Source organism: Macaca mulatta, chromosome 9 (genome assembly GCF_049350105.2).
Source record: "Macaca mulatta isolate MMU2019108-1 chromosome 9, T2T-MMU8v2.0, whole genome shotgun sequence".
Taxonomy (NCBI): domain Eukaryota; kingdom Metazoa; phylum Chordata; class Mammalia; order Primates; family Cercopithecidae; genus Macaca; species Macaca mulatta.
In genome coordinates, this window is record NC_133414.1 from 136,196,363 (window position 1) to 136,212,134 (window position 15,772).

Genomic DNA, 15,772 nt, shown 5'->3' on the forward strand with positions numbered 1-15,772 from the left:
GAAAATGGCATTTGGACACTGCAAGGAAATGAAGAAACATGGACCTGCCTAGTTAATTTCAAATGCTGTCACTGTTTTGATGACCCGTCTCAGAGGAGGACCTTTTTCTCCCTTGCAGAGTGTAAATCAACCCATTAGTCCTATGAAGCTCCCTGAGACAAGGTAGCAAATGTTTCTGCCATTTAAACACGGCCACTTGATGGCCAGAGGAGTGTCCCCAGTGACTCGGAAGGAGCTAGACACTGGCTTTGAACGCCCCATGACACCTGTGTGGCTGTCTTCTCAACAAGGTTGGCTGTGTCCTGCTGTCAGCAGGAAGCCCAGGTGATTGGCTGCAGGAGCTGACCCTTCCCTGAAGTTTGGTCACTACTCAGATCTGTCTCCAGGGCCCTGAGCAGGGAGGACCCAGACCAGCTCTAACACCACATCCACCTTTCCATCCACGGGGCATGGCACACCCAGGCTGGGTAACATTGATGGGAGCACACCCCCTGGCCCACTGCCAGACCACACACCCAACCCTTTGCTGGGACTGCCCAGGACTGGATCTGCCTTGAATGAGAATAACTCCAGTCTGCCTCTCCGTCTGGATTAAAACGCCTCAAAGGGAGGTGTTCTGTGCAACCTGTAACCCACTGCCAGGCACGGTTAGTGTTTGTTGAATAAATATCAGCTAATTGCATGATGAACTTTGTTTCTTCCAGCCAGAGAACGGCAATTTTCAAATGTTTTTCAACTCTTATTCTTGATTCCTTCTACCTAACAGGTAAACAAACATTTGTAGAGCATCTCTAATGTGCCAGGCCTGGTGCCATGCTGGAAATGGGGAATGAATAATTCATGATCTCTTCCCTCAAGGAGCTCAAAGTCGCACGGATGAGACAAGAGGTGAGCAGATCGTTTCCATGAGGCACTCTTTCCCATGCTTCAGGTCTCAGCCCCAAAGGACCCCTTCAAAGAGAGCATCCTATTCAACACCAACTTCCCTGCTATCTTTATCAAAGCACCTATTGATTTCCTTCATCGATAGCCATAATTTCTATTTATTTGATTATTTACCTATGGATTGCTTATGTCCTGCCAGAAAATAAACTCCACAAAAGCAAGAAGATTGTCTATTTAGTTGTCCTCTATAATCCTAGTACCTAGCACCTAGTAGGTACTCCACAAATATTTCCTAAAGAAGGAGTGTGTGCAGTGACATAGCTGACTTTCGAATGCAAACTTGCAGCCTTGCCTGTCCTGACACTCCTTGGATCCCTTCTTGGCTGTACTTTTTCCTCCAGTAGTTGTCATACAAGTCATTCATGTATATTGTCTACTGACAGCCCTCCCACTCACTGGGATGTACATTCTGTGAGAACAGGGTATTTTGCTATTTTGTTCACTGGTTTTCCCTAGCACCTGGAACAGTACATATAGCAGATGCTCAATAAATATTGTATGATTGAATGAATGACAATACCATGTAGAAGTTAGTAGGTAGATAATTTAGTCTATTACGGGCAGGGGATGTCACAGAAGACTTCCTGCAGGATACGGCACTTGAACTTATTCTTTATTCTTTTTTTTTTTTTTCCGAGATGGAGTATTGTTCTGTCAGCCAGGCTGGAGTGCAGTGGCATGATCTTGGCTTACTGCAAACTCTGCCTCTTTGGTTCAAGCAATTCTCTAGTAGCCTCCCAAGTAGCTAGGATTACAGGCATGCACCACCAGGCCTGGCTAATTTTTGTATTTTTAGTAGAGACGGGGTTTCACCATGTTGGCCAGGCTGGTCTTGAACTCCTGACCTCGTGATCTGCCCACCTCGGCGTCCCAAAGTGCTGGGATTACAGGTGTCAGCCATCGCGCCTGGCTGAGCTTATTCTTAAGTCCTAATGAACACGTTAGTGACCAAAGCTGACTCAGGAGGAAATAGAAAACCTGAACAGTTCTATGACCACTAAATAAATTAAATTAGTTTCCACTAAAAACTGCAAGGCCCAGATGGTTTTATAGGAGAGGTCCACCAAACTTTTCATTCCAACTTATGTAAACTCTTTCAGAGACTAGAAAGGGTGAGACCATTTTGTGAAGCTAGGGTAACCTTGGTAATTCAACCAGGTAAAAGCAGTTTGGGAAAGGAAATTTTCTGGCTAACATCTCTCAGAAGTATATATGCAAGAGTACTAACAGGACATTAACAACCCAAATCTACCAATGCCTATAAAATAATAATACATCATCATCAAATTGAGTTATTCTAGCAATAAAGACAGTTTACTATTAGTAAGTTATTGGTAATTTCACTATATTAAGAGATCAAAGACAAATAGTAGCATCTTATTAATGACAGAAAATGACATTAAATAAAATTTAACCCTCACTCATGATAAAAGTTCCTAGCTATTTAGAAAAATATGGTACTTTACTTAATCCAATAGAATAAATTTAAAATAGCTACATAAACATCATGTTTGATGGTAAAGCACTGAAAAACATTTCTTTTAAAATTATAAAATAGGCAAGAATATCTCAGATCATTGCTTTTATTCAACCAAAAAAGTTGACTAATTTGGAAGAGGGAAGGGTTGACAATTAGATAAATGGTGCTGGGAAAACTGGCTATCCACATGACAAATAAACTGGATCCCTACCTCAGATTATATGGGAGAAAAAAGACAAAAAGCAAAAATCACAAAAGAAAAAAAATAGAACAATTTAACTAAATAAAAAATATTTTGTCAATCAGATACAAATAATACAAAAATGTTTTGTCAGACAAAAAAGGCAAACCACAAACAGGGAAAAAATATTTGTAACATATCACCAAAAAAAAAAAAAAAAAATGCCAGCTGTGGAGGTGCATGCTTGTAGTCCCAGCTCCTCAGGAGGCTAACGGGAGAATCCCTTGAGCCCAGGAGTTTGAGGCCAGCCTGGGCAGCACAGCAAGCTCACCACGACCCTGTATCTCTTTTAAAAAGATTATCCAAAATATATTTCAAATCATTAAAAACTTATTAGAGGAAAAACAAATAGAAACAAAAGTTATACACAGGCATTTCACAGAAGAGGATATACAACAGTCTGCCTATAATCAGGAAAATGCCAAGTCGAAACGACAATGGGATTCCATTTTACATCCATTTACTGTCAGAATTTTTAAACCTATCAATAGAAGAGGTTAGGCAACCATGTAGACTGAAGAGAAATGTTTTATATACCACTGGCCAGAATATAAACTGCTCTATTTTGACAAATTATTTGGCAACGTACGGTAAAACTGAAGATGTGCTGGGCCTCTGAGTTGCATTTCAATTCCTGCATGATACCATCGAGGAGCTCTTGTCCATGTGCACAAGGAGATGTGGTTAGCAGTGTGCACAGCAGTAGGTTAATAAAAGCAAAAACAAGGAAACAACCTAAATGTCCCACGAGAGAATAAACACACACACACTTACAGAAACACACACACACATTTAAATACTGTACATTACTGAAAATGGGTGAACTGGGGCTGTATGCATTAACACGGAGCACCTCAAAAACATGAGAGAGGGCAAACATGGCAAGTTATAGGGGAATATAGACAGTATGATATCATTTACAAAACGTGAAAGCATTTTAAGCAACAGTGCATATTGCTTAGAGATGCATGCGGATATTCATGTACAAAGATCATTATGAAAAGGTAACACACAAGATTCAGAATGATGGTTACCTGGGAGAAGTAAGGAAAGGATTAGGAAGGAATATACAAAGAGCTTTAACCATGTTGATATACTTTGTTTCTTAAGCTTGGTAATGTATTCTTTATATCTCTTGGATGCCAGATACTTTATTGAAAAATTGAGGGAAAAAAGGAATGTGTTAGCATCAGATGAGGGAGGAAGAAAGGGGTCTTCTAGGAGGGAACAGGAGCATAAGCAAAGTTACTGGGGGGTAAACCAGGAGGTAGAAAGGGAAGACCACGAGAAATATAGTGTTTAAAGCACACATCGAGGCCGGGTGCAGTGGCTCACACCTGTAATCTCAACACTTTGGGAAACCAAGGCAGGAGACTTACTTGAGCCCAGGAGTTTGATACCAGTCTGGACAATATAGTCAGACGTCATCTCTACAAAGAATTTTTTTTTTTTTTTTTTAATTAGCCAGGCGCCTGTAGTCCCAGCTATTCGGGAGGCTGAGGTGGGAGGATCACTTGAGTCCTGGAAGTCAAGGCTGCAATAAGCTGTGATCACAACACTGCACCCCAGTTTAGGAGACAAAAGTGAGACCCAGTGTAAAAAAAAATTATATTTAAATCAAATGAAATAAAGCACACACCAAGGGGGATGGCTAAAGTTAGGCATCGGAGGTTGTTGGAGAACCGATCCTAAGTAACCTGGCATGCAGTGCCAAGGAGCCAGGAAATTGTCCGGAAGCCAATGGAACTTATTAAGTGTATGAAGTGGGTGGGTGATTCAGTCCTCCAAGCATTTGAGAAAGTCCACTGTGGAGGAGGGATTGAGGGGAATGGGGCAGAGGAGTGGGTATTCTGGAAGCAGAAAAGCCAGTGGGACACGGGAGAAAGGTCTGGACCAAAAAGTGAGGGGACCCTGAGCAGTGCAGTGACAGTGGGGAGAGAGAAGCTGCCCAAACACTTAGTATCCAGTGCCTCTTTCAACAGAATCCTAGTGCTGTGGTATGTCCACACAAAAATGACTGTTCAGCATGTGGCTGCCGTGGAGTTCAAAACACAAAGCCTCCAGCCTTTCCCATGCTTTGCTAGGACAGCTCAGAATGAACTTGGCTGACTTTCGCTGGCCTCCGACGCCTTAATTACGTATTTACTGGTATTTGGAATGGCTTGTGCAAGCTGCCCATGTTGTCAGGTCATTGCCGAAACTGAATGATGGCTTCTCTGTTCCATTTCTTCCTAATGAGTACACACACTTGAACACTTAATATAGAGCAATGGCTTTCCAGGACAAATGGCCTTCCAGTCGAACAGAGCACTCTAAGGAGTTAGTGATTTCTGACATTTGTGAGCCAGGCTGACAACTCTGGACAAGCAAATTCGAAATTTTGGGTTGTTTCCAAATTGGCTGAGTTAGAAAATAGCAATTGCAAAGCAAAGTCACAGAATCCCAGATATTTAACATCAAGCCCAACTCTTACTGGTGGATGAGAATATGAGAACTTGGGACAGAAAGCAACTGTGACCTAAGGCCACTCATTAGATTAGTGGCATCTAATGACAGAACATAAACATTCACTGAGCACCTCCTATGCAAGCCCTCTGCTGGGTGCTGGGGATATAAGGGTGACCACATGTCCGCCATTGAGGAGTCTGCATTCTCGCTGGGAGAGAAAGACAGTAAACAGGAAGCAATTCACGAACTCACCATTTCAGGTACCGGTTAGTGCTGAGAAGGGTACCAGTGGGATAAGACGATGAAAAGAGCCTGGAGCTACTTTTCCCAGGATGGTGCGGGAAGGTTTCTCTGAGAAGAAACTTCAGTCCCTAATCAGGAAAGCAGATCCCAACCAGGTGATTTAAGAAAAGAATTTTAATATAGAGAACTAGGTCCAAAGGTGCTGGAAGAGAAGAAAGGGCAAAGGACATGGTGAGGCTATCCAGAGATTAGCAATAACAGCAGCTGCTACCAGCCCTAGCTACAGACAAAGGGGAAGGCTTCCAGAACCCAAGAGAGGGCACCGTAGAAGGAAGAGTGGCCCAGTAGAATGTAGAACCCAGAGGAGATGGGGCAGCTGCCTGGGGTAGTTCCTAAAGCAGAGAGAGGTTTGGGGGAAGAAACAGCCTGTTTTCTCCCTTCTGCCTGCCTTCCAATCTGCTATGAGCACCTCCCATCAGCCGAACATAACCAGAAACCAAAGGGCAAGCATGCCTGGAAAATGCATCTTCCCCAGGGAAACGCAAACGTTTTGCAGAAACCACACAGGGATATACAGCAGGGTCAGGGGAAAGTGGAAGCTAGATCTTAGGGCTAACAGGCAAATGACCGGAACGTAAGATAACGATGGAATCAACACAAGTCTGATAAAAGGAGGGACCCATGCCAGTGAGAATTCCAGCAAAGGCACGCAGGGCGGCCTAGGCAGGGTGGGATGCACTGGCTCCCCTGTTCAGACTCATGTCCGGCACTGGTCACTTTGTTGAGCCTCCTTGTGATTCTCTTTTGCCGTATTTTCCAGCTCCTCTCAAGCTTGCCTCTTGTGCCTTCAGAGAGCTGCAGGGACCTGATGGACGAGGAGCCGCTGGGCAAGCAGAGCATTCTCCAGTGTCGGAGCCAGTTCCATGGCTCATAATTACACCTTTCTCCATTGATTGACTGTTTACCCTGAGAATTGCACAAAAGCTTAACAGCAGCCTATGATGGAGGCTTCCTTCTCTCCACTTGACAGATGAGGAAAAAGAGGCTCCAATTCGGTAAACAACTTGCTCAGTGGTGCAGAGGAAATGGCAGGGCTAAGATTCCTTTCACTCATTCCGTTTCCAAATGTTTAATGAACGTCCATCTATCAAGATCCAGGCTGTGGAGATAAAATAGTGAACAAAACAAGCATAGAATATGGTCTCATAGGGAATATAGCTATTAAACAAATAACCATGCTTGTGGTGTGATTATTAAAGAAATTATCTATGCCAAGGAAACAAGAAAGTTCAGAACCATGTTTGTCTATTTATCAAGTATCTCAAGTATAACAATTGATTATCTATTTTGTTAGTTTCTGCTCTTGTATTTATCATTTTCTTGCTTTTTTTTTTCTTTTAGTTTTACTTCAAGGTTATTTCTAGGGACTTGAATTGAACCCTTAAATCATTTATAACTAAGGCTACACGTATTCCTCTGGGTGCTGCTTTTGCTATATCCCACAAGTTGACTAGACTCTTCTTTTATCCTTTTATTTTATTTATTTATTTATTTATTTATTTGACAGAGTTTCACTCTTGTTGCCCAGCCTGGACCTCAGCTAACTGCAACTTCTGCCTCGTGGGTTGAAGTGATTCTCCTGCCCCAGCTCCCAGAGTAGCTGGGATTATAGGTGCCTGCCACCACACCCAGCTACTTTTTTCTATTTTTAGTAGAGACGGGGCTTCTCCATGTTGGCCAGGCTGGTCTCATACTCTTGACCTCAGGGTCTCAAACTCTTGACCTCAGGTGATCTGCCCACCACAGCCTCCCAAAGTGCTGGGATTACAGGCATGAACCACTGTGCCTGGCCATGTTATTTCATTCTTTAGTTCTAAATATTTTGTAATTCCCCTGATTGCCTCTTTCACGCATGAGTTATTGGGCAACATTTTAAAACTTCTGTGTCAGTCCATTTGGGTTGCCGTGACAAAATCCCGTATACCGGCTGGCTTATAAACAACAGAAATTTATTTCTCACAGTTCTGGAGGCTGGAAAGTCCAAGATCAAGGTGCTGGCAGAGTCGGTGTCTGAGAGCCTGATTTCTGAGTCATAGATGGCACTTTTTGCTGTGCCCTCACATGTTAGAAGACATGAGAGGTCTCTGTCAAGCCCCTCACATGGGCACTGGTCCCGTTCATGAGGGCTTCACCTTCTTGACCTAATCACCTCCCAGAAGCCCCACCTCCTAATCCTATCACCTTGAGGGTTAGGATTTCAAAATACAAATTTTGGGGAGACATGAACATTCAGACAATAGCAACTTCCAAACCTGCTTATCTTTTTCCTGCTGATTTTTAATCGCTTGTGCTCTGAGACAGTGTTAAGATAATGTTAATTTGTTGGTATTTGTTGAGACTTTAGTCAAGATTTACTGCATGATACATTTTTATACACATCTATATGTTCTTAAAAAGTATATACCTATATATTGGCTGCACGGTTATTTCTGTATTCTTTCATAAAATCTAACTTAATTCATTACCCGTACCACTTTTGTTGTCTGCTTGATCAATAGAGCTGTGTTAATCTATGAATGTGGATTCCTCAAGTTCTCTTTGTATTTCTGTTTTCATCTTACATATTTTGAGATTTTTTTTTTGCTTTAAAGTTCAATATGTGTCATATTATCGCAGAGCCCCTTGCTCAAAAATTATTTAGCATTTTGAGACAATCCCAGCAGAACTTTAAACCAAGCAGGAGGCCTTTCTGAGCCCAGAGCCCTGTGCCCACCCATAAAGCTGGCCATGCTTGGATACCCTGGGGTGGGGACTGGTTGAAGGAGTGGACCCCAAAATATCTCATGACCTTTAGAGAAATCATGTAAAGTTCATGCCTACTTGGTGGGCACATGACCAGCATCAATTTCATGCAAGGTTTGGGAGGCTGGGGGCCAGTTAGTAACACTGAGTCATTTCAAATAACTCGCTGGGTACCCTTTGCAATTTTAAAAATGTAAGCTCCTGAAAGCTTTTAATTTTCCCATTTACTTTTGGCTGTGGATTTTGCCTCAGCTGAAATGCGAAAGCCTGAGGATTATCTATTTAAAGCTATCGTCCAAGCTTTACAGTAGGCAGATGCTGTGTCCAGTGTGGAGGTTTACAGACGACAGTTTGAAGAAAAGTCTTGGTTCTGATGCAGCTGTCTTTGGTTAGCACATATTACCCTTGGAAAGAAACCCCTGGGGGCTAAGAAGTAAGTGGTTTCTGCTTCTGGGGTTTCGTTCAGAAACCCAGAAAGGCATAAATAGCATCATTCCAGAAACATTCTTGCCTGGCCCTTTGATCTTGGCCTGGCAGCCATTGCAGGGTGTGCCGCCCACCCACCCTCTGTGGGCTCGGTCAGTACAGGGTGACGTGCAGCCCTTCAGAGCTGGAGTGGCCATAAAACCAACTAGTGCAACTCCTCAAATCACAGCAGAGGCCAGAGAGGGCAGGTGCCTTGCCTAAAGGCACAGCAAATGAGTTGCAGAGCAGGGGGTCTTCCTCCTTCGACCTCTGCCCCTTGGCCACCCCCCAACTCAACTGATCATCTGCTGAAACATGAAGTTGGTGGGTTTTTGTTGTTGTTATTGTCTTTTGCCAAAGCACTGATCACCTGAACCGCTTGCTGGGCCAGTCTTTATTCCCAGCCACTGATGCTAGAGATATGGTTAGACAAGGCCACCAGAGGCTGGGGTCGAGGGATAGGGAGATGAAGGAGTCGTTACTTCCTCTTTCTGATCTCCTTTCCATAGAACCACCCAGTGAGAAACCTAAAACAGCAGCCACTTGTGAGTCAGGGATGTGTGTCTCATCCAAGCCTCCGCCTAGGTCTCGAGGCCTTGCCCCACTGTCCCTGTCCACCAGCTGCCCAGTCCTGCTTGGATACAGCCAGTGACAGGGAGCTCACTCCCACAGTGGGGCTCAGGCCACCACCCTCAGCTCTGTCCCCACACATCCCCTGTTGGTGTCACAGAGACCATAACTGAGTCATCCTTTTAGAAGTCCCTCTCTAGGACAGCGTGAACCTGAGGGAGATGGCACCATGCCCTCTTCACAGGTTTATTCCAGCTCCTGGTTCAGAGATGTTGCTTACAACAGAATACCTGAGACTGGGGGATTTATAAAGAAAAAGAGTTTATTTCTTACAGTTTGGGAAGCTGAGAAGTCCAAGGTCGAGGGGCTGCATCTGGTGAAGTTCTTCTGGCTGGTGGGGACTCTCTGCAGGCTCCTGAGGCAGCCCAGGGCCTCACATGGGCTGAGCACGCCAGCTCAGGTCTCTCCTCCTCCTCTTAAAAAGCCACCAGTTCCACTCCCACAGTAACCCACTAATCCATTCACCCATAATCCATGGATAGATGAGTCCATTCATGAAGGCAGAGCCCTCATGACCCATTCTCCTCTTAAAGAGCCCGTCTCTCAATATTGCCACATTGAAGGTTAGGATTCAACATGAGTTTGGAGGAGACAAACATTCAAATCATAGCAGTTGCATCACACACATTTCACTAATCAATAGTTATTGCTCTTTCCCCCAACCTCCAGTCCTCATTTGTTACATCTCTGGGCCTCACAGAACAATCGATTTTCCACAGGAAAGTTCACGGAGCATTGCAAGAGCGTTTGGTGGCCCTCTGAGTCATCTCTTCTCCTCATGGGATATCCCAGCATCTTCACGGCTCCTCAGAGGCACGGGGGCCACCCTGACCACCCTCCTCAGAGTGAACCTCCGTCTATGTGTCCTTCCTCATATGCGGTGGCCAGAAAACAGATCATGTGCACAGAACAGAGGCTCTGGCACCATCGTGTGAGTGTGTGCCTGTGTGTGTCTATATCTGTGTCTTTGAATGTGCCCATATGTGGGAGTTTGTGTGTCTTGGTGACTGTGTAAGACTGTATGTGTGAATGTGAGAATGTGTGAGTCTGTGTGAGTATTAAATGTGTGTATTAAATGTATGTATGTATGTGTGTGAGTTTCTATAAATGTATGAGAGTGTGTATGTCTGTGTGTGAGAGTTTGTATGACTGTGTTTGAGCATGTCTGTGTGTCTGTGTGAGTATGTGTGAGAGAATGGGTAAAAGTGTGTGTGTCTGTGTGTCTGTGTGAGTATGTGTGAGAGAATGGGTAAGAGTGTGTGTGTCTATGTGGTTTGTGAGTATGTGTGAGAGAATGGGTAAGAGTGTGTGTGTCTGTGTGTCTGTGTGAGTATGTGTGAGAGAATGGGTAAGAGTGTGTGTGTCTATGTGGTTTGTGAGTATGTGTGAGAGAATGGGTAAGAGTGCGTGTGTCTATGTGGTTTGTGAGTATGTGTGAGAGAATGGGTAAGAGTGCGTGTGTCTATGTGGTTTGTGAGTATGTGTGAGAGAATGGGTAAGAGTGCGTGTGTCTATGTGGTTTGTGAGTATGTGTGAGAGAATGGGTAAGAGTGTGTCTGTGTGTCTATGTGGTTTGTGAGTATGTGTGAGAGAACGCGTAAGAGTGTGTCTGTGTGTCTATGTGGTGTGTGAGTATGTTTGTGTGTCTTTATGCACGAGTCTGTGTGTGTGGATGCGGATGTACGAGAATATGAGTCTGTGTGAATGTGGCTGGGTGTGTGTTGTGTGTGCACATGTGGCTGCATGTTGGTCTCTGAGTCCTCTCCCAGTGTCCCTCAGACAGAAGACTGATGGGGCCACTGTATGGACAGCCCATGTGAGGAGACCCCTCAGCAGCCTTGAGTGGGGGCCTGGCATCCGGGAGGTGCTCAGCAGCTGGAAGCCATCACCATATCAAGATTTGTGTGTATTTAGTAACAAGGCCCCTGTTGTGTTTCTATTTCCTGCAGGAAGAGTGATTGCAAAGTGGGGACTTGGAGGCAGCCAGTGGGGAGTCCTGAGAAGTACAAGACCCAGAGGTCTATTCAGAGAGAAACCAAACAGCCCAAGGACGTGGTGGCCACATTCCCCTCAACACTGAAAACCAACTCTGTTTTAGAGATGGAGAGGGGAAATGGAATCCCAGCACACAGAGTGAGGGCAGGGATAAAGATGAATCACTCTGCCCTTCAGAAATCAGGGGAAGGGTGGTGCCAGGGAGTCCTTTCACAGGCCTGGGGTCACCACATGCAGGCAGGACCATGCCACATCTCCCCACTTTCAGGTGGTCTCGACAACACGAAAGGGCGTATGTTACAGACACAGAAAGCTCAGTGGGGTTAAATGACAACTCAGTCACACAGAGCCCTGCCAGCAGTGCAGCCGGAACCCACACCCGCGTCTGCTGACTCCAGGACCAGCGTTCTGGGCCCCAGAAGCCCCCGTGGGACTTCCTGTGCACACTACCCAACAAAATGAAAACATCCTCAGCTGTCCCTGTGTGTGAGGCAATTCACATCCTGCTGCCAAGTGTCGCCACCAAATCACTCTAAATTGGGCAATTAGCAGCATGATTTGTGAAATGGGGAACAGGATATGCTTTGACCCCTTGAACTTCTTCCCTACTGAACTCTCCAGTTCTAGCTGAGCTTTTAGTTTTAAAAGTGGGAGTGGGGTGGAGCAGGAGAAAGTTCCTTAAACCAGCGTTTCTGCCAATGGCCACTTCCTGGGGAACCATCTCTACCTGGATGGTTGAGGTTTCAAAACGAGACTCCAGCAAAATGAAGACAAGGCAAACTATGAACTGGAAAAAGTCGGTAGACCGCTCACTGCCAAGGGTTGAGATTCTTAATAGAAAAGTGTGCTTAGAAAATGAGGACAACCAGGAGAGCAGGCCAAGCGCATGAGTAGGCAACCTCCAGCGAAGAGATGCGAATGGGCATCCGCACAGGGAAAAAACGTCAGCCTCACAATTGCTACATAGAGCATGTGGGAGCCCATGGATTTGGACAGAGCTTCTGCACAAGGCCCCAGGCCTCACCAAGATGAAGTCACATGTCACCAAACTGAAGTTATCTGACCTGATGAGAAATCGGGAGAGAGACTTTAGCCAAATCCTCAAACGGGCCAGTTTTAGGCAGCATCAGGGAAGTCCTGTCTGCTTTAACCCTATAAGGAAAGTCACCATGAAATGATCAATCTGTTCTTTGTTTCTTTAGCCCTTTTCTGCCTGTAAAGTCCGCCTCCTCTCTTCTGCCCATATGAGCTCCTTCCTATTACAAGAATGGGATGCTGCCCCATTCATGAACCACAAATAAAAGCCAATTTCATCTTTAAACAAAATTTGTTGAAATTTTGTTCTTTAACAACAACAATAAAAAAAGACAAATTAAAACACTAGGATGTTATTTTTCTCCTAATAGAGTGACAAAGATAAGACCTAGCCCAGCGAGGAAGCAAAGAAATGAGATCTCCCTAGATTAACGTTGGGGTTGAAATCGGCATAGTCTTTCTGAAAGGCCTTTAAGATGTGGGTAAATTTGACTCTGTAATTAAGACTTTGTCCTTAGGGAATTGGTCAAGATGTAGGTGGAGCTGAATATACAAAGATATTCATTGTGTTGTTACCTGTAATATTGGAAAATCTGGAAAAAATACCCCAAATGTCCATTAATAAATTACTACTCATGAAAATTATAGTAAACCCATATGAAGTGATACAATGCCACTGTTAGCCATTCCATGGCAGCAGAATCTTTGACTCCAAGTCCAGTGTCCTCCCACAAAGAAAGGCTGCCTCTCAAGTCTGCCCAGAAAGTACCTCTACCTTCCAATGGCTGTGAACCAGCTGGGGAGGTGTCAGTAGCTAACACCCATGAAATGGTGAACATGGGGTTCAGGGCTGGGAAAAGGAACAGGGGATGCGGGCCAGAATGTTCCACTAGCATCCAATTTGAAGCCTCATGTTTTCAAATATGAGGCTAATTAAGTAACTCCATCATGTACTTGCATATTTCACCCTTGTTTACTTCATTGTCAACCCCACCCTGCCATTCTGAAGAGGGTTTATGGCCCATGTGGAGAATGGTGTGAAGAGAGGTCAAAAGTCTTGATTCTCTGACACCTATCAGCTGTGTGATCTCGGGCCACTCAGAACCCAGGCTCCTCCTCTGAAATAGGCCCTGGTTAAGGGCCTGGTCTATGCAGGTGTTCACCAAGTGACTGACATTGCTAGTGGCTGGTTTCCCCCTCAACTATCTTCTCTGTTAGCCCTCTGACTCTTGGGGGCTCCGTGCTTTTCAGCAGCAATAGCATCCCAGAAAGTTGGGGGAGGAAAGTTTTAAAAGTCCAAGGAGGCCGGGCGCGGTGGCTCAAGCCTGTAATCCCAGCACTTTGGGAGGCCGAGACGGGTGGATCACGAGGTCAGGAGATCGAGACCATCCTGGCTAACACGGTGAAACCCCGTCTCTACTAAAAAATACAAAAAAACTAGCCGGGTGAGGTGGCGGGCACCTGTAGTCCCAGCTACTCAGGAGGCTGAGGCAGGAGAATGGCGTGAACCCAGGAGGCGGAGCTTGCAGTGAGCTGAGATCCGGCCACAGCACTCCAGCCTGGGCGACAGAGCGAGACTCCGTCTCAAAAAAAAAAAAAAAAAAAAAAAAAGTCCAAGGAAGTCTGGTTAAGCAAAGGCGACTCTTTTCCTCCCTGCTCTTTGAGAGTTCTAAGCACTTGCACGCTGTGCTACCTCATAGCAGGGGCTGCTGGTGCCTCGTCCAGGTCCCCTCTCTCTGCCTGCTTTTGCAGCCAGCCCTGGAAGCTGTGGGGCTGGCCTGCTAACAGCTCACAGCCTTCCCCACCTCCAGAGAGGTGAAGCTTTACCTGGGAGGCTACACCCACCCATAGGCCAAGGCCCATGCAGGAAGGACCCATGGAAGGAAGGAGAGATGGGCTTCCCACTCAAGGTGACTTCAACACTGTCATCAACTCATACGCCCCACCCCCATCCGGAGCTCCCCAAGCTCTGGAGCTCTCTAGCCCCCTCCATCACCCGCTGGGGTTCAGGCAGAAATAGGTCTCCAGCAGAGGCCACCCCTTTGCTTAGCTCCTTCCCTGCCCGTCACACTTCCCTGAGAGCTCTTTTCCAGTAAACCACAGGAATAAGTCTCTGTTTCAGGCCCTGCATCAGGGAAACTGCCCTAAGACCAGCTTCAATTTTAACTTCCCAGCATTCCCTGAACACTTTCTCTGCAAGACGCCCTGCACCAGAGCTGGGTGACGAAAAGCCCCGGAGTCATTCTTGGGGTTTCGGTTCCCTGGCTACAGCGTCCAGGATGGTCAGAGCTGGAACAAATGGCAGACAACATCTCGTTCAGTTTCCTGAGCATGCTCTGAGGAACATTAATCCTAGACTGGTGGGGAAACAAAGGGAATCTGCCTGCAAATGAATGGAAGGAATTCTGGATTAGAAGTTAAGTGGAGTTCTTTACTGTAGCCCTGCCCATAGCCTTTAATATTCAAATGAGACCTAGAACTTTAGAGTGGCGTTTCTCAATGCTCCAGACATTTGGGACCGGATGCCTCTTTGCTATGGAGCCATCCTGGGCATTATGGGATGTTAGCAGCCTCCCTGGCTTCCACCTCCTAGATGCCAGTAGCATCCTCCCACTTTATCACAACCAAAAAACGTTTCCAGACATTGCCAAATAGCCCCAGAGGGGCAAAATCAGCCTGACCCAAGGGAAGGTTTATCCATTAGGTTCTTCCTTTTTTTTTTTTTTTTTTTTTTTTTTGGTAACATCTATTAATGTCTCTCAGAACTAGAATTCTGCAGGGCACTGTTTGAAAACCACTGATCAAAACCAACATCAATTTTACAGTTGAACAAACTGAGTCCTTGAAAGAAGACAGGGTCTACCCACAAAAATTAAGAGGGTCCATAGCACATATGAAACTCAAACCCACATCCTCAAGGAAATGAAACTTCTTGAGGGTCCTGCAAAATAGCCCAGGGTGAAGGCCTCAGGAAGAGCCCAGTGCAGAGCGAGAGTTGGCCCAGCATAACTAGGGACCCCGTTTGACTAAGCCTCTTTTATCTCCCCAGTGAGCTGATCCTTTCATTCACCTCCAGGAACAAGACTGTGCTGATGTCAGAGGTGTGTGGACCAGAGCAACTCCATCGTGAATAGGAGCTGGGTAAAATGAGGCTGAGACCTACTGGGCTGCATTCCTCGACTGTTAAGGCGTTCTAAGTCACAGGATGAGCTGGGAGGTCGGCACCAGATACAGGTAATAAAGACCTTGCTGATGAAACAGACTGCAGTAAAGAAGCCGGCTAAAGCCCACCAAAACCAGGATGGCCATGAGAGTGACCTCCGGTCATCCTCACTGCTACACTCCCACCAGTACCATGACAGTTTACAAATGCCATGGCAACACCAGGAAGTTACCCTATATGGTCTAAAAAGGGGAAGCATGAATAATCCACCCCGTGTTTAGCATATCATCAAGAAATAACTATAAAAATAGGCAACTAGCAGCCC

The 15,772-nt window shown here is 45.5% G+C and overlaps 1 long non-coding RNA gene across 1 annotated transcript; it reads right to left on the minus strand.

Moving 5' to 3' along the window:
- Positions 1–4,255: 4,255 nt before the first annotated feature.
- On the minus strand, positions 4,256–9,756 carry LOC114670059 (uncharacterized). Its single transcript, XR_003719531.2, has 2 exons — positions 9,528–9,756; positions 4,256–6,516 (listed from the first exon to the last, which is right to left on the minus strand). It is a non-coding gene; the product is annotated as an uncharacterized LOC114670059 (long non-coding RNA).
- Between the last annotated feature and the right edge of the window lie 6,016 nt (positions 9,757–15,772).